Consider the following 24389-nt stretch of genomic DNA (forward strand, 5'->3'; position numbering starts at 1 on the left):
AGTTGTCATTCGTCCAAAGATAAGGGTTCGTATTGCCACGGCCTCTAAGTCGGTGACGTGAGGTTTTGGAAAGTGAGGTTTTGGGACGGTAGTGCTTTCTGCACCACGATAGCGACACCACCGGATGAATGGGCAGTGACATGCCTGTCCTTTCAGTATACCGCATATCTTCTTAGAAAGTTAGTGTGTGTTGAGTTTTAAGTGTGTCTCCTGCAGGCAAAGTATGTTAGGTTGGTGTTGCGCAAGTATTTCATAAATGTCATCCAGGTTCATCAGTAGACCTCGGCAGTTCCAGTAGATGATACTCTCAGCAGCCATTTGTAAGAAGGAAGAAAGTTAGGAGGGTTATACACACTTCGCCGCGTTTGTCAGACGCCTGGACTGGAGGATGTTTCTTCCCTCTGAGGCGTTCTGTTGGGCTCCGCTTCAATAGGATGGGTTCCGTGAGCATCGGAGACGCTGAGGACGCTGGTGTCACATCCATTGCCCCCTGTGAACGCTCGGAGGCTGATGGAGGTTTCTCAAGAGGGACAGGTGCCCTCTCAGTTGTCTGCGCCGTCCCCGAGGTCTCACGGAGGTTGACCTGCGGGGTTCGGATTGTCTGTTTTGTCTCCGAGGTCTGATGGAGGTGGACCTGTGAGACTTCGAACGTTGGTGCAGCCTGCTGCTGCTTGGTGGGGGGCCGAGATGTGCACGCATCAGCAAAGCTGTACTGCGTGCCCACCGTTACTAGACGCCGCCCGGCCCCCCGGCGCGCTGCGTCAGCGTACGTTCTTCCGGAGAAGAGCAACACCTTCTTCCGGGCTTCAGAGAATGTGATGTTTTCCATTACTTTTATCTGGATGATTTCCTTTTCCTTTTTAAAAATTTCACATGTCCGCGAGTGCGCTGCGTGCGGCCCGTGACAGTTAGGGCACTCTGTTTGCGTGGAAGTACAGCTCTCGGTTGGGTGCTCATGATCACCACATTTTGCACAAGTTTGTTTTCCGCGACAGGTGTTCGACCCATGTCCGTATTCCTGGCATTTGTAGCACCTTCTAGGGTTGGGTATATGCAGTAGAGGAACGCAGCTTTCACGGATTCTGGCAGGATGGAGCGGTTAAATGTTAGTACTATATGAGGCGTCACCACTTCTTCATTGTTTCGCCTGATGGTTATCCGACGGATGGCAACTGCGCCTTGCTCTCGAAAACCTTCAAGGAGGTCAGCTTCAGTTTCTCGCATCAGGTCACGTTGTGAAATGACACCATGAACAGTGTTAAGACTGCGATGGGGGGTGATAGACACGTCCAGGTGGACGAACTGTTTCTGTTTAAGGAGAGTGTTTGTATGCTGTATCTGGCTTACTTCAACAAGAAGATCACCGGATGACAGTTTCTTTACGTCGTACTTTTTGCCTATTAGGTTAGCAAGGGTTTTAGCTATCAGGAAAACCGACAGTCCTGCAACAGAGACGTTATCTGCCAGAGAGAGTATGACTAGAAAGCGTTGGAAGTGGTCACAATCGCTTCCGGTTCGTTTGGAGATTTCATCGGTGCGGTTCCTTTTCAGGGACCGATCTTCTAGAAGAGGGAAAAATTTTGCCATTTGGTGCATTTCATGTTCGGCGGCGATGGTGACCACCCACCACCGAGCTCAACAGGGGGACGCTACAAGGTAGAACACTTGAAGGCGCCAGTCATACATCGCCGCTATAACCAGATATAACTACCCAAGGTTGGGTAACTACACAAGGTTAACCCTAGCCGCCAGAAAGTTTGGAAGTAAACGGAAGAGACTAGAAGACAGGATAGATAAAAAGTGAGAGATAAAGACAAAGATGTAGGGAGAGAGAGATAGGAAAAGGCGACTGCCGATTTCCCCGGGCTGGGTCAGCCCAGGGGTGCCGTCTACGTGAAGCCGGGGCCAAAGGGGTGTGTTGCCTCTACCGGGGGGCCTTAAAGGTCCGATCACCGACGTCGGCTCAACCCCCAGGATCCCCTTTTCCCCGGACACGGTGGAGCCACGCACGGCTAGGCGTGGGAGGGAGTCAGAACTCCCCCGTTAGTTCGGGTCCGTGGTGTCGCTACACACCAAACGCCTGCTTTCACAGGCGCCCCTGCGGGGTATTTCTAATAAATATTTAACGTTTTACATTCAACAAAGAACGTTATACGTTTCATGTAAAACGTTCAGACAATGTTGTTTGAAAACATAAAACGTTTCTTCAACATTCGCAACAAAAATATTTTACTTTAATGTATTGTGCTACCTGGGAAAGAACACCAGGTGGTCAATATTTCTGGAGCCCTCCACTTCGGCGTCTCTCATAATCATATGGTGGTTTTGAGACGTTAAACCTCACAAATCAATCAATCAATCAATCAATTCGATGGGAAAGTACTGCCCCCAATCCTACAGATGAAGTGTCACATCCCAACTTCAAAGGTTTGTCAGGGTCAAAGTGTGTTAAAAACTTTGACCTTTGTATAGCCGGCTTAACCTTTCGAACTGGTTCCTCGTGTACCTGCTGTCATTTCAACGCAGCTGCTTTAGTTAGCACATTGTATAATGGCGCTAGGGCTGTGGAAAGGTTCGGTAAAAATTTGGCATAATTTTTGGTTAAGCCCAAGAAAGATTTCAGTTCGCTCACTGACTTGGGGACCGGTGCTTGAAGAACTGCTTTATTGTTGTAGTCCTTTGGTTTGAGCCCATTAGCATCAACTCGATGTCCGAGAAAGGTCACTTCTTGTCTGAATTTGACCATAGTCCCGTAAGCGCAGCAAGACTTGCTTTAACAATGAAGTGTCACTGCGCTTTTCAGCCACTATGATATCACCCAGATAGGTTTGTACAGCCGAGAGATCCTCGAATAAGGAATCCCGATATCTCTGGAAGATGGCCGGAGCTGAGTTAATCCCCATAGGAACCATATTGATGCATAATAGGCCCTTGTGAGTGTTTTTGACTGTCAGCTTCTTGGCCTCGTCGTCCAGGGGCAGCTGGTTGTACGCTTGAGCCAAATCCAGTGTACTAAATACTTCACCGACATTGAGTCGTGCGAAAATGTTATCCACACGGGGTAGTGGGTACTGTAGCGGGGTAGGCGTAAATATCCTCCCAGTCTATTGGACCCACCAGTCTTAACAACTGGAACCACTGGCGTTGCCCATTCTGCAGCCATATCTGATGACATCACACCATTGGCAACCAATCAGTCCAAAGCATCAGACACCTTGGTTGTCAAAGCGTATGGCACTATACGTGCTTTGCAAAAGCGGGGCGTGGCATTTTCCTTCAGAATCAGCTTCACCGGTGAACCTTTGTATAGTCCTGAAACTGGCGTAAACACATATTCGAACTCCTTGAGCAAAGCGTCAAGTTCCTCGCTCGTGCGGTCTTCCTTGCTCGTGTTGAGCTTGGTGACATTTGGCCTCAACATGGCCACTCCACAATTATTAAACGCCTTGATGGTATCCCTGCCGCGTAATGCTGGTCCAGGTGTATTGATGATAACTTTCACGTGGACTTCTCCAACCACTGGAAGTTCTTCCAAAAAACATGACAATTTGATAGTGGTGCTGGTTGGAGGCGGCCATCTGCTTTAATTCTGGTTGGACAGGCTCATTGAAATAACGCTAACAGGTGACCTCGTATCGATCAACATAGTAAGCGGCACACCGTCCCAAGTAATTTCCTTGAAAATTGGCATAACCATGCGACGAGTACTCGTTTTATGCGCCACTATAATATGGAGCTTCTCATCTTCAGAGCTATCGTCAGCTGTTGCCGACAGGATCTAAGCACCGCGAGGCTTCCGCTGGGTTTGTTTTCGGCACATTTGAGCGACGTGGCCTCGTTTACCTCATCGGTGTCAGCCCTTACGAACGCGATAGCACTGCTCCTTCGAGTGAGATTCACTGTCACACCTACGGGCAAGTGTCATGCCGATGTCGACTGTCAGCGCAGGTGTTCTGTGGCTTCCGAATTGCGGAATTATTCTTTGCGAATCTGGTGATGTGGCAGTGATTCTCGGCTGACCGATCCTTCAGAGGGGGGAGATCGAGCGCCGTGGGTGTTTCGTGCAAGCCGTAGCGTTGAATGACCAACATCCCGCGTCGAGGTGAAATGCTCAAGTGCTGGCTGTCTTTTGTGTGCTGTGTGTGGTTTGAAGTTGGCTGGTTCATGCGAGCCGTAGCGTTGAATTACATCCGCTTAAGCGTGATCCCGTTTGCGCAGACATACTTCCGAATGAGATTTAGGGTGTGACACACTGTACTGACAACACCACTGTCACACGGGTTCTTGTTTGCTATGTCGTACCCTTTTATATCGCAGTTGGATGACGGCTGCACCGTATTTGATCCGATTTGTTTGGGCAGTTAGCAGTGACTAATACTGGTGTCACTTGAATACTTCTGATCGAGATCGATAGGTCTGTCGCTGCTGCGCTGGATCGAGTTTGGCGCAGACGCCCTAGCTGATTGCAATCAAAAGTGCCCGTGTGACACCGGTATGATCGCATGTGCGAATGCTCAAACCCTTTTTGTGTGCTCTTGTGGTCTCTATCTTCTTGGCTGCTGGTTGCTTCAGTAGACTAGCATGCAAGAAAAACAGCAGTTTACTGCATGTACAAAGCTATTATATCGAACTTATGCAGAAAAGGCGCATAATACTCGGTAGCTAGATCTGTAATAATGGGGCGTCCGCAAATAAGCACATGTACACAGAAGGACTGAAAGCTAAACCAGTTGGCGACAGTATTTTAACATATTTTAACACTGCGCACGACTATGCGGGCACAAGAGCGATTTGTCCCTTCTCTAGTGTCCGTGTAGTCCGGCCCTGGGTTACAATTCATAGTGTGCACGTGCGTCACGCAGCGCCGATTCGTCACTTCCGAAATATGCCACCGACATGCCTGGGTACCTACTGACTCCGTGGCCGACCGCTGCCGTGTTGTTTCCTTGTGCATGCGCCCGTTCAGTTTAGCCTAACGATGCATGTTGGAGCAATTATCAGCTGCTGGTGAGGCAAGTTGATATAACAGTACACGAAGAGCGAGCAGAGCGTCAGGGTGTTCTCTTCGCCGAAACTTATTACCTAACATTGAGAACGCACATTGCGATTTTCCAAAAAGCACCGGCACGTTTGGCTGGCACAGATTAACAAAAACGACTTGAAGAACCGGTGATATTTGCGTCTTCAGGTGTAACTTCATTACTCGTAAGTGCTATATCCAAGCACGCACCTGAGAACAGAGATAGGTACTGTACATACAAACTAGTCCGCGACCGCTGCAGCACAATCAGCGTGTCACGGAGGCGGTTAAAATTGTGAAGGTGATCGCGGGTTTTCGGGTATTGCATTCAAACAAACAGTGAAAATGGATGTGAAACGCTATTTGTTCACTCGCGATTTGAATTATAGCCGATCGGTTCCAGTTGGGGGGTCAGGTTTTTTAAAAATTGGTCGATTGATTCCCTAAAACGGTCTGCATCATTTTCAGGGACAATACTGTATATTAGCGCACAACAACAAAAGTAATATACAAGGTAAAAACGAGTCATAACATACGCGAAAAAAGTGACCGGCATCAGCGCGGCACGCACCCGCGAAGTCTCTACCTTGCATAATATATTCCTTGGTTGTTTCCACAAATTCAAAGAGGCTCAACATCAGCAATGTTTTAAAAACTCGGGGAGCCGTACTGCTACTTTGGTGGTGTGGGCCGCAGCAATATATTAAATTTGTTATTAATAATATATCTCCTGTAAACTTGCCTTGTTCTGCACGATGACTCGTTTTCGAAGGGAGCTGTGCGCTTCGCTCATCCACTTTTAAAATTGCGGCTCTAGAGACTTTGAGCTTTCACTTGTTCTTAGACCACGCAATTGGTAGTGAAAGTGAGATAATTGGCCCTCATAGATCGTGGCGGGCAGCCGGTGTACGCGGTGGCTGGTATAAGTGTGACACGTTTTAATTCTCCGGTCTTGTATCAAGAGGACAAGCGAGGCTTTCCTGACCCGATGATCTCGTTAAAGCATGAAATTGAAAAACGGCATGACTTCTCTTCAAACATCGCGTACAGCAACAGATGACGAGCCCTCAACAAACCGCGCTGCAGCACACTAACTGCTGTAGGTACCCAGAGAGGTACCCGGGCATGGCGGGAGATGGTGACATCGGCGAAAGTGGCATCACATGAACACTATGTATAGGTTCAAGCACATGTATGTGTTCGGTCTTGCTAAATCAAGAGTATCACCTGAAAAATTGAAGAACATTTCATTCTTTAGGAAGTACAATGTCATTTTGGGTCTTATTACTATTTTTCCTGTGTGTCAAAAGGATGTGATGTTTACTTCACTATCAGATTAGCACATTTGTCCCCGCTTAGTAGTCAGTGCACCATACAAGCTTTTGGTCTTCGTTGGTGCGTGTGCGCAATATTAAATGGCATGAAGTTACATTTCTCGGCTCCTCTATATTATAAATAACTTCATTTATTGGGATAGGCGCAATGATAAAGTAATATGGTTCTTGTATTGAGTGAAATTTTTCAAAATTTTGTTGAGCCTTGTAAAAGACAAGTCCACTTGTCAAAACGTCGTCTCCAGCACCCACCCCCCGTTTACAAAATTTTCATGGCTCCCCAACGTGTAATCTTTACTAATAAATACTAATAAAACTCTATCTAGCAAAATCATCTTACGAAGTTTCTAATCTTTTGAAGAATTTTCATTCACCAGCAAATATCTGCAGAATGTAACGTCTTCAGACTGATTTAAAGTTTTTTAAAACGGCTATATCAAGAAGCAGTGATTTTTTAATAATTTTGCTGCAACAGATTTGAGTATGCGCTCTCACACTACCACATTGAAGCATTTATGTGCCCTCTCTTTACTTTTATGGAGCTGCATGCCATAAGCCTGTGCAGAAGAACAATGAATGCAGCCTTTGGCACTGCTCTTACGTTCCAAATGGTGGCAGAGGTGACGGTGGTTGCTTTTGTTATTTCATGGCTTATGTGACAGAAGGCACTGGTCACTACTAGCTTTTTTCTACCTTGTAATGCTCGCACAATCACTGCATTCATTCCCCTTGTCATTGCATATCAGTAACTTGGCATAGCCACATGTCTCCCTGGTTTGCATCACCCAGACATGTTGTCCCTCTTCTATGTCAAATTTGCCCCTACATATTTTTAAGACACAAAGGTCAGGCTAGAAGTACTCTTTGCTATTCTACTCGGTACATGTTCTTGTAGACGCCACAAAGATATGGCTGTTTTTAATGACAAAGTAATGAGAAAAGGGGTTTAGGGGAGCTCAAAATTTTGACAGCTTATTCATCATATCCTGCATCAAAAATATTGGCACACATGTGTGGAGTAAGCTAGGCTCACATTGAGAGCATACTAACTAATCACAATCGGTTAACTTGTTCTCTACCTACCAGAAAGACAGTGTATCACCGATACCTAATGAACCTCGTGATTTTATACAGAATGCATCCATGCATTCTCGAGTAGTTGTGTCCCTGCTCCTGCCAATAATCCAAACCTTATCCTGGTACGGCTCACACTTAATAGAATCGCAATGCGTCAGCGAATGTGCCCCATCTTTATCTTTTAACGAAAGCTCATGTTTCTTTGCATGCTCGTTCACGCATATTCTTGCCCGGCCAACATTCATATTTTGCTGTAGGATAGTGGAATTTCATAAACGACCTCATTGACACATTTTGTGTATGATTGGTGTGCTTCTTACTGTTCACCTTTTTTTGCTTCCATCAGATAGTATACATGAGAAAGCTGAGATTATTTTCGTGGCGCAGAAAAAAGAATCGGCATGCCATCTCTGTTCGCGACCATTTTTAGGTCGTGTGCAGCTCGGTGCATACACGGTACAACCTCAGGTCTTGCTGTTCTGCGCTCTTGCTCTACTTCAGTATCGTGGTGTTCCCTCTTGATAGTCTGGAGGAGCAACTCAGCTACAGCGTTAAGGAGCATGCGAAGGAAACCAACCACAGACAACCTGTCCAATCGGTTTAAAAAAGTCTTCTGCATAACGTGCGAGCACAACCCTGCACATGCATACTCTTGGCATTATTCAGCTATGGCCCTTTCTACAGTTTTGGAATGTGTCAACTCGTATGTAACCAATTTTTCAGCACACCTAGACAGAAAAAGCCAACAGCCGTGAGGACTCTGCAAGGTATTGCGCTAAGCCAAAAAACTGCAAAACGCCACAAGCCTTCAACTCATGTGTAAACAACAATCCTTTTTCAGTTTGTGAAAGCCTGCTAGAACATTCTTAACAATGCGCTAATATGTGGCGGTGGTTAGTTGCTTTAAAATAATTAAAAATTATTGGCATACGTAAGAGCTTCCAAAACATCCCACTAATTGAAATGTTAGTGGAACGTAATAAAAGCGGTTACGGTCAAACATAAGAAATTGCACAACACAGGGGCAACATACGAGCTACCTTTAACATAAAACTTGAGAAGCGTCATAAAAGCTTATACTGCCATGCCCGCGGCATTCCTGAAGGCAACCACACCGCTCTCGTCTGTGCAACTTCTTATGTAAAAAAACAATTCACCGTGCAGGACAGAATAAAATAAGTCTTCAACAACTACCAAGAACAAGTACCCATCGAAGGATTCTTTGAAGAAAGTGGATGATACATGAGAAATTCCCAGTTTAAAATGGGTCTCTCATGACAACCGAGTCTAGCCGCTTCATGAAAAACTGACAAATCATGTTCTGCCAGATACCTCAATCACTCGCAATTGCCGTGAATGAAACACCCGGCTTATGCGCCTTGGCCATAAAAAACACAGAAAGGGTGTTCTTTTTGCTAGCTGCAGTGTGCAATAGACTCTGCTAGTCGTGCAAGTTCCAAGTTTTTACTCAGAGCCACTGCCTTGCTTTTCAAAACTCTTGCTTTGATGACTTTTAACTTGACGAAGTTCATGTAGACTGCTTGTCTTGCCATGAAGTTACACAAATCTACATCCATTACTACGGAGCCACTACTTTTATCCACTTGAAATGGGCACAAATTGTTGCACTTGAAGAATTACAACACCCACCAACATATCCTCCTGACGAACAGGGTTTTCCCTCCTGTTCTTGCTAGAGCTTAGACATTTTCTTGTAAGCCGTAGTCCCTAACTTCGACTTCGACTTTTGCCGCAACTCGTCGGTGCAAATCCAGAAATTAGTGAGCCAGCAACAGAGGTTCATGTCTACATTTCGGGCCTTTATTGAGTACATAGCGTACACTTTCTGCAATGTGAACATTTCCCAGCCCAGTGAGGCTTTCCCAGGTCGTGCGAGCAGGCTTCTTCAGTATAAAAGAGCGGGCATGCCTCATCTTCAGGTTTCAGTTTGCCTCAGTGATTTGGGCTGCTGAACGCTTGACATCACGAAACTTCTTCAGTGCCAGCCACTCCAGGTTCAAACTGAAGCAAAGTGAACGAAGCAGGTAAAGAAAGCACACCTGCTGCCACAAATCATGATTTCACATACTTTCGTAACATGACCAAATGAAGATGTGACTTCTCCAAAAAGAGCACTCACTTCTTGTAGAACATGGCGTTTCAGAGAAGTCATGCCTTCATTTGGTTGTGTTAGCAAATATGTAAAATTTTAAAATCCAAATTGTGGTGGAAGGTGCGCTTATTTATTTACCTCATTCGTGCAATGTGCTTTAGTTTGGAACTGGAGTGGTCGGTGCTAAAAAACTTTTGCAATGCCAACCGTATCATACTTGACCAGGCACAATAACAAGTGCCTAGTCAGGCATGTGTTATCAGTCGAAACTCGTCATCTCTCAGAATTCACGTGCTGAAAGCGCCCTGAGGAACCATGCATCTACGGTTAAACAGGCACACCTTTCAACATGGTCACAATAGTGCAAAGCAGCCTTGCATATTAGGTCGCACGTGCTCCTGGAAACACCAAGTCGGAGCCCACAACTTCCGCAAGGTACCACGGACTAAGCCTGGCTGCAGATGCACTCTACAGAGCCGGGGACATGGCTGTACATGGTTCTGCTAAATGTACCAGGTATATTTCTACGTTGCTAGAAACCTGTCGAAAAGCATTTGGTAGTACAATTACAACACGTAAGCAGTAGCACTGCGATGTGAGTTGAATAACCTGTTGGTATTGGAACCAACCTGCAATGTGCAACAGCTTGATAACACATGCTCTTTTTATATATCAGCCTTTTATTATGTCCAATGCTATACAAAGGCTTCTCGCAATTAGCTATAATTTTCCCAACCCTGTGCAAGCTTAATCGATCTTATGCGGGCAAATCCCATCTAGCATTTTGCCTTTCTAAGCTATTTTTCCCATCTTTTTCCATAATTCTTTGGTGCTATAAATCCCTATGTCGGCAATTTTCTTTTTGTTAATCAGCCATTTTAGCTGAGTTAATTCAGCTTTAGATCATGAGTGGGTAGCTTTTGTAGATTGTTGTTTCTTTTTTGTTATTTGTGAGAGTTTGCTTACTTCTTGCCCTAGTGCTTTAACCTAACTGCAGTTGAGTTTTAGGATTGATTGATTGATTTGTGGGGTTTAACGTCCCAAAACCACCATATGATTATGAGAGACGCCGTAGTGGAGGGCTCTGAAGATTTTGACCACCTGGGGTCCTTTAACGTGCACCCAAATCTGAGTACACGGGCCTACAACATTTCCGCCTCCATCGGAAATGAGTTGAGTTTTAGGAATCATTGTAGTTATGGCTTTATTCATTTCCTCTAAGTCATTTTTTTTTCTTGTTCAAAGGCCTCGCATACGAGTGTTCTAGGGCAGTGCTGAGAATGCGTGTGACTGTGGCTCTGCTCCATTTCCAGAGAAGCCTTGCGATTTCTCTGCAAGTTATAATAATAATAATAATAATAATAATAATAATAATAATAATAATAATAATAATAATAATAATAATAATAATAATAATAATAATAATAATAATAATAATAATAATGGCATTTTTGTGTGCCTTAAAGTACCGCATTCAATTTTCGCGAGCTTACTGACGATGATGACTATGGTATTGAAGCATGTGAAGAGATTGTTTTCGTCAAAGATTTAAAATGACAGATTAAAAACGAAAACGTAAGCACAAATCATCGGTCATCGCTGCTGTGTATGAGGTGGTAGCTGCGTTGAATTTTGCTTGCAACAACTTAGGCTTACGTTGGCTCGTTGGCACTGCGTATGTTTCCTGTGAGGAAAAGTGTCATGGTGGCTTCCGGTTTTGTTGTTGAACCAGCGCGAAGTTCAAGCTACGTGTTTATTTGCGGCAAGCACTCTTCCTCGTGACAAATCTACTCTTCAGGAACGACAGTGATGAACACAATTGTTCACAGGTTCATAGTGCACCTCGTGTCAGGGACGGGTAAGCTGTCAACCTCTAACTAATCTCCAGGTGAACCCGCTTTTGCACCATTAATTTCGTGGCAGTGGTGGTAATACCGCTCTGTGTTACTGTACCACAATTTGAAAACGTTCCCGCTGCGCAAGTTGCTCGTTTTGTACAGCAGCCTGATGAGAGTACTGTAAAGGCTAATACAGATCTTGACAATAAAAATAAGACTTTCATTGTTTACCGTACTTCCGCCGTACGTGTTGTGTATTTTTCCTGTTGCGATACGTGTAATCATGATGTACATTTATTGTGTGTAATTTAAACACGTTGCTGGTTTTAGGATCACGTGTCGCTTTTCTGCTGTGCCCGATCTACAGTGGGAGCGTTTCAACCAGGTGAAATTGGCTGCTCTGACACTGAGTGATGGAACAGTCAGCTGCTCAGTGCTGCATAACAAATTAGGGTGATACGTCACATTTGGCCCACTTTTCGAATTGTTATGCTATTTGAATTAATGAACCACTGAAAAAAATACAGATTAGCGTCGGTGGGGCGGGGGGGGGGGGGATGTTTTTTACCTTCGCCCAGAAATGAACTCTTCATTGGTTAGCCAGCACTCATGCCTCCGGCACTTGACATGCTGGTAATAAAATGAACAGACGCAATTACTAAATATCCTTATTTCGGTGCTACAGTGTAAGAACCTCATTTTTTTGTTTCTTTCATATTTTCAGTCGCAGTATAGTACGTACTAGTCTGTAAATGCAAGATTTGCAGGAAATAAACAAAAGATGGCAAGAAATAAATGAAGAAGAGCAATGGTTGTTTCACTAACTCAGTCAAATGATTGCTTTTAAGAATTCAGGACAATGGGTGCATTGAAAATCTAATAAAATACAAACAAAAATGAGCTGGTATTAACATGGACTATAGAAGGCAGTACCAATTTTATTATTTTTTTTAAAATCAGAAGTGTCATGTTATGAAACCAAAAAACACAGAAGTTGTGAGGTAGACAAGCTTAAAGAGATTGTAGCGCCATCATCACCATCATCATTTTCTTGATCACGCGCCGCGCCTCTCGCGCAGCTGACGCTAGCTCGAGCTGCGCGAGATTTAGAACGAGCTTCTGGCCTGGCGGTTTGGACGCTGGTAGTCGACGTGGCTCCGCTTCAGGCCTGCAATAAAGTGGCGAGATCGGCACGGCCCCATCGGCCACCTTCGACGTCATCTCACGTCTCTCTTCTCTCGCCGCTACATTGGTGACCCGGAGAACACGCCCTTCGCCGAACGGCCCGCTGCCATGTTCCCGCAACTCTGCCCGCCAGTGCCGCCGTTCCAATCGACCTACCCCAAGGTATGGTTCATGCAGCTCGATGCCGTTCTGGCGCTGAATGGCGTCACGGACCAGCTGCAGATGCACGCCATTCTTCTCGACGCCCTTCCGGTAGAGTTGCGCCATCTCGCTGCCACTTCAAGCACCAGCCCGCAGCCTTACGATGCCCTCTGCACTGCGGTGCTCGCCCGCAGCGGCAACACATACCGTCCGCTTCCGTTTACCCGCACCAGGCAGGTTTCCCCGGCGTCGCAGAGCAAGGTACGCACGCAAGCGCACGCAGAGCAAGCGACGGCACGCGACACCGTGGCCCTCGCCGTTTCCGCGACCACCAGCTCAGACGTCTCGGCCTCCTCCTCGCCGCAGCTGCTGGTCAGCTCCTCGACGGTGCCCCCTGCCGCTCCGCCACCTGCCACTGGTGCCAGCAATGGCCTGCCGGGTGCCTCGCCACATTCCACTCGCACCTCCCCGGCCAGCAGCCGACCACCCTCGGCGTCCCCGCTCCCCGCCCCTGTCCCTGTCTCTGTTTCGTGGTCTACGACGGGCCCCAGCGCCGTGCCTTCGCGGAGCCAGAGCCTGCCCTCATCGTCGGCGTCGACACCGGCAACCACCAAAGCAACTGCCACCGTCGCCCCTCTGCCCGTGGCGCCGCAGCAGGCACCTACGTCGAGACCCGGCGTCGCACAGGTGGTTTCGGCTAGCCCCAGTCCTCGCACCTCTGGTGCCCCCCGGCTCATCCAGCCGAAACAGCCACAGATCCTGCCCAAGCTGTCGAGCGGCAGCGCGAACATGACGACGCCTTCGGCAGCGGCGACCACCCGGTCCCAGTCTCCCCGGGCGGCCCAGCACAAGGCCACACCGCGGCCCGCGCCTGTACCGGCGCCGCAGCCTGCGACCACGGTGCAGCGCGGAGCCGCGATGGGGCTCAACACGGGGAGTCCGCTGCTCATCGGGAACCCCGCGGCAGCGCAGCCGGGCATGTTTCCGGCTGGACCTGCGCACGGCACTTTCCTGCTGAACCAGTACATTCCGGGCCTGGGCCACAGCCCGATTCTGATACAAGGCGCACTGGGGCAGACCCAGAGCTCTCTGGGACAGATACAGGGGGTCCAGCTGGCCCTGCGGCCACCCCATGCCACGGGCCTGACCCTGGGACCTCAGACGGGGCCCAGGCCCCATGGGGGACATCCAGGACCGCCTGGCACCCCGACGCTTGTCATTCCACAGAACCTGGGGCCATGGCCCAACATCTTTCTGGCACCGCCACGCATGATGTCGCCCCCCTCGTTTGCCATAGTCCCGGGACAGCCACTGACGCTCCAACAGCTGCAGGCCATGCTGCTCACGCAGACCACGCTGGCCCAGCCCACACTGGGTGCGTTCCAGACAGACCAGCACCAATCCCTGGTGCAGATACCGACGTTCACCCAGCCGCAGATACTGGCGCATGCCCACCATCACCACCACCACCACCACCATCATAGGGCCCTGTCGGGACCTCTAATCTCGACAGGCGGCAGTATAGTGTCCTCTGCACCCAGCGCCAACATTGTCACCCACCATCCTGTCATGACCTCGCGACACACGGTCCACTCTCGGCCTGTCCGACCAGGTCACCGTGAGACCCGCTTGTCGGCTACCACAGTGACCCGGCACTTCCTCCTGCGTCCTCTGCGCAACTCCCAGAGTCGCCCGCCAGAGACCGCTGCCTACTGATGGCCCATAAACGTTGACAACCTGGACTGGCCAAAGAACACTTTATGGATTGCCGTTCATGTATATAGCATTTGTCACTCTCTTTCTTTTTCACATACCTTCAAATCGCGCAAAGCGCTAGGGGGGGAGCCCTGTAGCGCCATCATCACCATCATCATTTTCTTGATCACGCGCCGCGCCTCTCGCGCAGCTGACGCTAGCTCGAGCTGCGCGAGATTTAGAACGAGCTTCTGGCCTGGCGGTTTGGACGCTGGTAGTCGACGTGGCTCCGCTTCAGGCCTGCAATAAAGTGGCGAGATCGGCACGGCCCCATCGGCCACCTTCGACGTCATCTCACGTCTCTCTTCTCTCGCCGCTACAAGATCAAACATTTGTGAACATGGGTTGTCGCTAGAGCCATCGTCTCAACATGCATACTTCTTCAAGGCTGCAACTGCCGACCTATCTGAATTGTGTAGGGCAGATTTATCAAGATGAAGGGAATGTGGGAAACACCGGTGCAAACAATCAACAAGTGACCACAAAAAGTTTCACATATGTTGTGCCAACAAGGCGAAAATTCATCTCTTGCCTACCTTAGTGCATTTTGTATATTCTACATACCCTCTCCTCCAACTTAAACAAAGCAGGGAAGGCCACATGCGACAACGGGGAGATAAAAACGAGAAGCCGGCATGCTGAATTGGGTGAGTAAAAAGCCATTCCCCCGTAATGGGTTGCGCCAGGGTAAAAAGGGCAATCGATCAAAAGCCCATGAAACAAAAAGAAATAAGGGGCAGGAGGGAGCAAGTGTTTTGCATGGATGGGTAGAAAAGGAGAAAACATTTTGCTGAATTATCTTTGCCTCGAGGAAGCACCACCTGACATTAGGGATAATTAGCCTTCAAAATTCCTTGAAGAATGCCTTATTTTTTATAGGTTTTCGTTGTGTATGTGCCATGTCAAATTGGTTCAAGTGCCCTTTTTGAAACATTTACACTTGTTGGCTGGAATGTATTAAACTTGTGAATAAGGTTGGCAGTTTTTCTTTTTCAAAAAGCTGTTTACTGTATTTAAGGTTTAGGATTATTGAAGATATGTCCTGCCACTATAAATTGCTGCGCCATTGCTTCCAGTTATTTGCAATGCTTGCTTGATGCCTATTTAATGAAACGTTACAGGTTGTCCTGTTTGTTCAGTAGGGTTGAGAGCTGGACTAGTTGGTGAAATATCATTTTAACATATGGCGGTGTAGTGCAACTTCGACGGGGACACAGAGGACAAGAAAAGCGAGTGTCGTGTTTTCTTGTACTATGTGTCCCTGTCGAAGTTGTGCTACTACACCATGTTAAAACGTTGTCCTGTTTGTGACTATATGTATATTTAATCATGTGAATAATGTTTGAACTAGTGCATGTAAAACTAGATTTTATACTATGCATAAATCACTTATAGTGCTTTCAATTGTAACATAGTATTGAAAATGTTTGCAGGTCTTAAATCTTAGATGAAAACTAGGTATTATGTGTACCAAAAAAAAAAATGCGGGTTTACTTTTGCATGCACTAACATGTCAGGGAACATTTTCCGAAGCGGCTCGTTGCAAGTTAATGTTGGGTAATACTTGCGAAAGATATTATTTAAGTTTGGAAATGCATTTCGGTATTTGATCGCAAAGGCTAGCGGCTGGTTAGGCTGTGCTATGGGACATGCTCAGCTAATTGTGATTTCCTCATTTTCAAGCTTTATTTTGGATTTTGTTCAGAGTGTTGTGCAGGTCATTTCGCCAAATGTCTCCTTTGGCTTGATTAATTGGTGAGCATAGTGATCGTTGTCTTCACAGACGCTTCTTAAAAGCTTTGCCTGTCTGATGAATATTTCATCTTTGCCGTGTCCTAGATGATGGCTTGTGTAGTCTATGTATTATAGTTGGCTATTCGTTTGCATTATGTAGTGAGTAACCTTTGATTTCTCTGTAAAAGAAAGAACTCCGAGAAAGCCCCATTAAGATGCACATCACAAGAATTCACAACTGAAGATTAAATTGGGCCAAACATGTTAGCAGCAAGAACAACATTGTAAACCAAAGATTTTTTTACTTCTTTTTGTCCGGTTTGACTGGGGGTGGAGTCCGCTTCTCCTGCACATCCTTTCTCCTCATAATTTCACTTGCCTCTGCCCTGTTCATTTTTCTTTTCTGATTGGCATTGCCTGCTATATGTTTATGGTGTGGGCAAAGAATTTGTATTTTTTTTTCATACCTCACATTAAAGAATGTTTCAATAGATACAGTCATATCTAGGAAGTTAATTTTGCTGAAAGGGTGGTGCATGGTGAATTTACTACTAGGGTGAAACTTCTTACAATTGCCAATTAATGCAATTGTCACGAGTGCATGTCAGAAAGGAGGCTATCAGCAGAGATATTGAATCTATTCTTCAAAATGATTCTATTTTCAATAATATCAGTGTTACCTCAAGACAACTTATCCACTGAAAGATAAAAAAACAACATTTAAACCAAGAAAAATACATGTGTTAGTCTCTGTTTATCGTAGAGTTGTAAAGAACAAGTGGAATAATTGTCATGTTTTGCCGCTATTGAACCCATGTGGTTGAAACTGTGGAAGGAAACTCTGGAGGGATTTATAGGCCTCTGTTGCTGTAGTCTCGAGCAGTTTGGTTCCCTTCACTGCAGCAATTAGACATGGGTGAAATCACATAGTACAAACTCCGTACTCCCAACACCAGTTTACTGTGCAGCTTTGCACTTGATTCACAAGCTCCTTGTGTGTATTTCACAAAAGCATTACAAGAATACTGCAGAGAAACAGTGACCTTGTTTAGATCGACAAACTGCACTCTGAGTACTCTAATGCCAATGCCATATGTTTCACTATCCCAAGTTCATTATTAGTGGAGAAAATGAAGGTTGAAGTTTCAATATTGAAAGCTGGGTCGAAATGTCCATGCGTGACGTCAAAAGTTTTTAAATGTATTATTCACAATTTTGCGATTGGCGTGGTGATATTTTCTGAAACTTCATATGTTAGGTCTATGACACCCACAGATGACATTGTCCTTCATTTTTATCGATTATAAACTATGTTGAAACCAGTAAATGCCATCAAAATTAATGATGTCATGGTGCTTGGTGAGGCATTTTCTTTGCGCGGTTTCGCACTTGCCAAGCGTCGTGTCGTGGTAAGAGTGGTGATGTGAAATCATACTTCAATAGTATGCGAAAAATTATTTTGCTCTTTAGTGTCCTTTCAACACCCAGAGAAAAAAAAACTAATAAGAATGATGTAGAGTAGCTGACCAGCTCATTCACCTGGCCCAAAGAGAAATGAAAGTCAGTGTGGTTGTATTGTTAGGTGTATCACATCTCAATGCGTATAATCCTAGGAGGATGGAAGATAGGAAGCGTGACAAAGAGGACAATTTATTGCAACAGGCACACATTACATGTACATTTAAACAAGCCCGTGCACTGCCTTTTAAAAAATTGCAGTCTCACAAGTCTGCAGCACCGTGGTATCTAGTGAGGCAACGTTCATACGCCCAAGCAGAGCACTATGAAAATGTCTTTAAACAATTTAACTGTTGCGCGCTCCGTTAAAAAAGGTTTGAAGTCAAGATAACTGGGTCATTAGCCACTCATTGCAACAAAAGAAATGACATGTCCAGTTTTTGTGGCGGTACTCTCTTACTATTATTAACTAACTGAATTGAAACAACCAAAACAACCGCTAAATAAAGCACATCGTCTTTGAAGGCATCTATTGGCAAACAAAAGAATGAATTATGGCCGTTAGATAGGCGCTGATAAAAACAGAAGCGGGTACGCTTTCTTCAGCTGTAGGATGATGGTACTGTAGCGAGTTGCCGCTGAGCGCAGGCCACGTGCTCATATTTTCCCTTTCATAAAGGACGACAGTGTATAACCATGCTGACTGTCACTGGTGACGTGGGAAGTGTGCCCTCACAAGCTCAAAGGCTACACATGGCTGAAGATTGTCCTCATTTACACAACTTGTTGGATAGACATGCGAGTCTGCCAAGGAAGCAGCGATCGCCCTTGCCACTACGACTGGTAAGGACGCGGTCGTAGTTTTGACAGATTCCCAACCCGCTGTCCGCAATTACACGTGAGGCCAAATCTCCGCCGAAGCTCTCAAAATTTTGAGAAAGAGCCGAACTCCGCTTCCTTACACCTGCGTGGTATGGGTGCCGGGGCACGCGGGGCTCGAGGGAAATGAAGCAGCTCACGCCGCGGCCCTCGGTCACGTCAACCGGGCCTTCCTCAGTGCCTCGCTTGACTCGCGGTTAGCCAGCGCTGCAGAAGAAGTGGAGATCGTACCACCAACATACAACGCCATCCTACAACACTATCGTCTAGCTCACAGGGTGTACCCGCCATTTCACCCCAAGCCGACTAAAGAGGAAGCCACAGCATTTCGGAGACTTCAAGCTAACACCTATAGAGACGGCACCCTACTGCATAGAGTCTGCCCAACGCTATACGCCTACAACTGCCCGATATGCGACGTGCCAGACATACTGGCCCTCCTACTACTGGAGTGCCCGTGTCGCTACGAAGATGCCAATACCAAGTCTGCAACGACTGCATGTATCGACCCCCCCCCAGCCGAGACGTGGGAGGCCAAGATTGCCGCACGCGACCTAGACGACCAATGAGGACTTGTCGCCAGGGCCCGGGAGGCGATTGCTGCCAGAGGATTCCTGGAATAAGGGACCCTCCCACCTAGGGTGACTCCGTGCTCACAAACTCGGGAACACTGTTTCGAAAAATAAATGTTTATTTCATCATCATCATGCCTGCTACCATGCAAAAAATAGTACCAAGTTTACTGATAGTTTTATTATTTGCTTTGCTGAAATAAATCCTCTTTCAATTATTATGAGATTAAAAGAGTTGCAAGAAGTACAAAGACAGAAGTACCTTTTCACTTTCTAGAAAAAGTGCCTTTTCCCTTTCACTTTGAAATATGAAAAGTACTGCTTTGGAGCAGCCGTAAGCGATTTTGGAGCAGAAAATGATGCTAGCTTAGAGCAGCTATTGATGTTTTAAGAGCAGATCTTAAATTTGCCATACACTACTTGGAGTTCAGAGCGTTGTCAAAGCATATGACAAATGTTAATATTTGTTACGAAATATATTTAACAGACAACAATGAAAGCAAATTTCTTGAAGCAAACAATGGCTGGTTGTCAAAAATGAGCTGCGAAATTCCCTACTATTTAAAATACCAGTATTTGTGACAGAAATTAAACTTAACCAGAAAAGGCTGAGCGCCACATTTTAGTAGTAACCATAATACCATATAGTTGCTTCCAAAAAAGAAGTAGATAATCGGTATGAGATGAAAACAATCGTGCTCATTTTCACATTTCACCACACTAGCCTACATGTCTAGCTGAGAAAAAGAAAACAGCCAAATGAGTTATAGGCTTAATAGGCCATCTATTGCCACACAAATGAGAGCAGACCTGATAATACTGCGCACTAGTAGCACACTGGACGACCTTGAATTAAATTCGGTGTATTCGTTCCGCAAAATTGTGGACTATTACCAATTCGATCACTGCCTTTATCCACACCCATGCGAAGGCCTAAATAAACTGGAAGAGCGGCTGTTACTCCGACTCTTCACAAACACTATGCTGTGCCCGGCAGCGCTCAAACATTTTGATCCCGCCCTTTTCGGCAGCTGCTCACACTGTAAGGAGGCGTCTTCGAACATCTACCATATGATGTGGGCCTGCCCGTGCAACCCTGCTGTGCCCCCTATACCCAACCCTACCCGGGAGGAGTAGGAGGCGACCCTGCTTGGCTGCTCTAACCTTCAGGCCCAAAAGGTCTTGGTTCGACGAGCCCAGGCAGCGGCCGACGCCAATGGGGTCTCGTACTAGGGATCCCCACCTACTCCTTGTGGGTTCCGTCCTGGGCGGTCACTGCATACCTCCTGTTTTTTTTTGTTAAATAAATGTTTTACCACCACCTCTCCTCACAATGGGCAGACGCCGTCAAGTCTGGCGGTAATTCCGCTCTCTCAACACTTCAAACTCGCCCGTGGCGCAAGGCTTCCCCAGTTTCTCTTTCCAACTACCTCCCGTCGCGCTGCAGAAGCAGGAGACAGAAAGGAGGTCTACACCAAGGAGGTTAAAGGTCTAGACTACGTCCATAACCACGGGCTGGTTACAGGTGCGATTTGGTCACGGTTGCGCATTCGCACAATGAGTTCTACGGTGTTCAGTCGATATGTTGGAGAATGTAAGAATGAATATCGATATGTTTTGCTTGTTAGAGAAGAACGCCACACGCATTGAAAGTTTTGTGTATCTGGTATGAAACACTGTGAGTTACATAGCAGTGACAATTCACACTTTTTATTCTTCATTAGTCTACCTCGACGAATACTTGGTTTACTAAAGACACTGTTCGGCCTCATGTGCTACCCTTAGATTTGGATGCAGTCGAGATTACTGTAAATGAACACAATACTGATATTGTCATTGTGCTACCAAAACATAAACAAAAGACAGATAACGAAAAAAGGAGGACGATGATAACCAAAGCACTTTCACTGTGAAGGACGTGGGGAGTAACTGTAGGTCGGCTATTCGTAGCTTTTCACAATATTCCGGCAAAATTACTTATCACAATAATAGGTGGAACGATTACGGCACCTAATTATCTATAGCGTAAGTGGAATTCGGGTAATCACCTGATAAATGTTGGTACGTGATAACATAGTAATACGATCTCTAATGATAGAAGGACAATGTAATTCAACAACGATAATTATCCCAGTTTTAACCCATATACGCGTCTCGCGAATGGGGGAATGCTAGAATGCTTCTGTCACAGACTAGATAATACCTCCTTGCAATGATCTATATAAGAAAAATTCAGCAGTTGCCATGCTCTTATTCGCAATTAGACAAAAATAAAAGCAGGAACAGAAAAAAATATTTGCCTTCATTGCAGCCAGAAGATTTGTAGGTGATTTTTGCTCGCACGCGAGAAAAAAAATGGCAGATCACACGTACAGAGGGAATCGATGATATGCGAAGCACGAATAAGAAATGTTGACCTGTCACATTAAAATCAGCACAACGTTACGAGGTAGAGATAAATGATGCCGTACACGACTTTTGTGTCATGATTATCATGTTTGGATGTGTCATTTACCTTCATCATCTATTCATGTCACGTGATACCAAATTTAGTATATGTGGAGCACGCTATGAACGTGCTATGTTGTCATGTTCTTACATGACACGCGTGTCAGGATTATCATGTTTGCACCAGCCATATATTTCGGCCTCCATTGACGTCACGTAACACCAAATTCGGTATATGCGGAGCTAGCAAAATGGCCGTGAGTGCATCAGGGCCCATTATGCATTATACTCCAATGTAGGGTTGACGAGCGCGCACGCTGGGCACAGCGGTGCTACGTCAGCAAAACGCGAGCACTCTATAGTCTGACGCCAGGCGCGACCAGCGTTCGTCGGCATGGCCTGACGGCAACCGGCATGAAATGCGACATGCTGCACGTCGCGCCGATGCGTTACCCAGACAACATCACGTTTCTCTCTTTTTGTGACGGAGGGACGCCGGACGCGCTGGAACGTGCATGCGTCGAAGCAACGCAGCGCGGTGCGCGCCTTCGAGTATATGGCAGGACCGGCGCATAAAGTGGCAACGCCGGCGTGACGCGACGAAATTAATGCCGGCGAGCACGCGTACCGCGTACCACCTGAAAGTGTTGGCGCCTTGACTGTGGCATGTAGTTATGTTCTCACATGAAACGCATCTCATGATTATCATGTTTGCACCAGTCGCATACCTTCGTCATCCATTGGTGTCACGTAATACCAAATTTGGCATATGTGAAGCTAGCGGAATGGCCGCGAACGCATCATGAGTGTGGCATGTAGTCATGTTGTTACATGACACGCATGTCGTGATTATCATGTTTGGATGTATCATTTGCCTATGTCGTCCGTTGCTGGGGCATAATACCGTGTTTGGTACATGTGAAGCTAGCAAAACGGGGCTGCGATAGCATCTTGAGTGTAGTATGTAGTCATGTTGTTACATGACACGCATCTCATGATTATCATGCTTGCACCAGTCACATACCTTCGGCATCCATTCACGTTCCGTAATATCAAATTTAGTATATGTGACGCAAGCGGAATGGCCGCTCACGATCATGAGCGTGGCATGTAGTCATGTTGTTACATGACACGCATGTCATGATTTGTATGTGCGATGTTCGCATGCGATGTGAACGAAACTGCCACAAGAACTGCAGGACCATGAAATAAAGATCATGACATTCATGGCATACAATTCATGATTTTCATGTTATGACAAGTCAAATATGTTATTCATACAGTCATGTTATGCCACACCAAGTTTGGTATTGATAACATTATAGAAACGGCCAGGAGAGCTAAAAGTCGTGCGCGGATAGATAGATAGATAGATAGATAGATAGATAGATAGATAGATAGATAGATAGATAGATAGATAGATAGATAGATAGATAGATAGGTAGGTAGGTAGGTAGGTAGGTAGGTAGGTAGGTAGGTAGGTAGGTAGGTAGGCAGGCAGGCAGGCAGGCAGGCAGGCAGGCAGGTAGGTAGGTAGGTAGGTAGGTAGGTAGGTAGGTAGGTAGGTAGGTAGGTAGGTAGGTAGGTAGGTAGGTAGGTAGGTAGGTAGGTAGGTGGGTAGGACGTTGGCTGTTGAATAACTCCTTCTGACGCCATGCCCTAACAGAGTGGCGTGCATTGTCAAGGTGTTAACACCACCTGTAAACAATAATTCTGGAGACCCTGAGCTCATTGGCGTTCCTTCGTACTGCAAGCCACATCCATGAATAAAGTGAAAAATGCAGCTGCTTGCGCTCGCAGGCCGCTTGCTTTCGAACTAAATTGTCTAGTGCAAATTATTTCTGCGCTATACTTAGAGTTCTTGGAATAACATGTTTAGGAAGAGCAACTGACATCCCAACTTTTCGGCAAGTGAACAGCTTTTTTTATTTCCTTGTGGCTTTACAAAAAGGTTGTTGCCGATTTATTTTTCCCTGTGGTGAGACTTCCTTTATTCTGGTGTTTGCCCACTGCCACTGAATTTTGTTCAGAGCTTTTTCAGTGTTCAGTCTGCAGTGATTTTTAGACTCGGGAAGACGGTCGTACAACCATCAGTACGAACAGTACGTATGGTTATATATTAGATGTGCGATGGTGCATTGTCGTGTTCTGTATTGCAAGTCCTGTTCGGGGAAAACACCCGGTGTTTCTTTTCACGAATTTCCAAGCAATGCTGAATTTTGAGCTAAATGGCAAAAGAATATTGTGAGAGAGAACCTCATCACCAACGACTAGTCTGCATCGACTGTCGTATGCAGCAGACACTTCCGCGATGTAGAATATGTGCCTGCGTGCCGCATCAGAAAACTTCTCGACTCTGCACCCAGTCTCTTCGGGACTATCCTTCCTACATGAGACCAAGTGCAAAGAAGCCCCGCGAAAATCCTGCTTCACGAGCTTCGCCCCTACGCCAAACAGCAAGGAAGCGAAAAGCGGAGACCAACGAATCAGACCTGGATGTTGCGACTGCTCAAGATGCTTTTACTAGACCACGGCTGGGTAGACCGTACCTGTGTGCTCCGTTCCTACGGCCTTCTCAACGGTTGTAGTACATGCCTCTCGCCACTCCTCTGAGCAGGGTGCTGCGGCCCTGCCATCTTCCGCCGCTCCGTACAGCGCTCGAACACATGAATTCGGGTGCGCTTCTCCACATACTGCGTGTTGAAATACAAGTTGCGTAATTGTTGAAGGCACAGAATTGGCTTGTTTTGACTTCTTATTTGCGCCTGGTTCATCAAGCTTAAGTTTATGGGAAAATGTGTAAGTGTAAGAGCGTGAAGCCCAGCTCTCCGCCAT

The sequence above is a fragment of the Rhipicephalus microplus genome, unplaced genomic scaffold, assembly GCF_043290135.1.
Source record: "Rhipicephalus microplus isolate Deutch F79 unplaced genomic scaffold, USDA_Rmic scaffold_23, whole genome shotgun sequence".
Taxonomy (NCBI): domain Eukaryota; kingdom Metazoa; phylum Arthropoda; class Arachnida; order Ixodida; family Ixodidae; genus Rhipicephalus; species Rhipicephalus microplus.